The following is a 761-nucleotide window of genomic DNA, read 5'->3' as shown; positions in this document are numbered from 1 at the left end:
CTCAACTCACCTGTAAGAGGTTGATTGGTTCAGGTGTGTTTAATTGGGGTTGGAGCTAGACTCTTCAGGACACCGGCCCTCCAGGACCGAGTTTGGGTCCCCTGGTCTATATCAACTTTCTAACAGAGAATATTGTACACAAATTGTAATTTGCAATTGACAATCTGCAATTGTCTAAGGATTTAAGTTGAACAATCTATTTAAGTTTAAGAATCTATTTCTGACTGATTTACCTTTATTTATTGTGAAAATATTTTGGTCTGTAAAATCAGTTAAATGTGATAATAAACACGTTTAGGCTATGTTAAAATTTTTCTGTGTATACTCTGTTAGATAGTTTAGGCATATAGGCCTATTTACTTGTCACAATTATTTTCGAATGCATATTTTAAATGGGGTGTTTCTGTGACCCGCGTTTTCTTGTTCACTTTCATTTATGATTTAACATCATGCTGTCAACATCTTTGTGTCATCAAAGATCTAGGTCACGCCAACAGTTAAATGAGCTTTGTCTCATCTTTGTCTAACGGATATATTCAAATTCCTCACAAATTACTCGTGTGAAGTAGGCTACCAAATGCAATTCAGACAGATAATCTAACGGTCATTCCCTGAAAGGAAGAGAGCATGGGAGCCTGGGAAAAGTGGCGTTTAAACTGCACGCGTCGAGCGTGTGACAGTTATTCAAATTTCCCTCCAATTAGGCCAACCGAAACTCCATTGTAGTGGCCATCTGCTGCCAAAACCACATGAGACTGTTC

Source organism: Sinocyclocheilus grahami, unplaced genomic scaffold (genome assembly GCF_001515645.1).
Source record: "Sinocyclocheilus grahami isolate Dianchi unplaced genomic scaffold, SAMN03320097.WGS_v1.1 scaffold5274.1, whole genome shotgun sequence".
NCBI classification, from domain to species: Eukaryota; Metazoa; Chordata; class Actinopteri; order Cypriniformes; family Cyprinidae; genus Sinocyclocheilus; species Sinocyclocheilus grahami.
Note: the sequence above shows the minus strand (reverse complement) of the source record.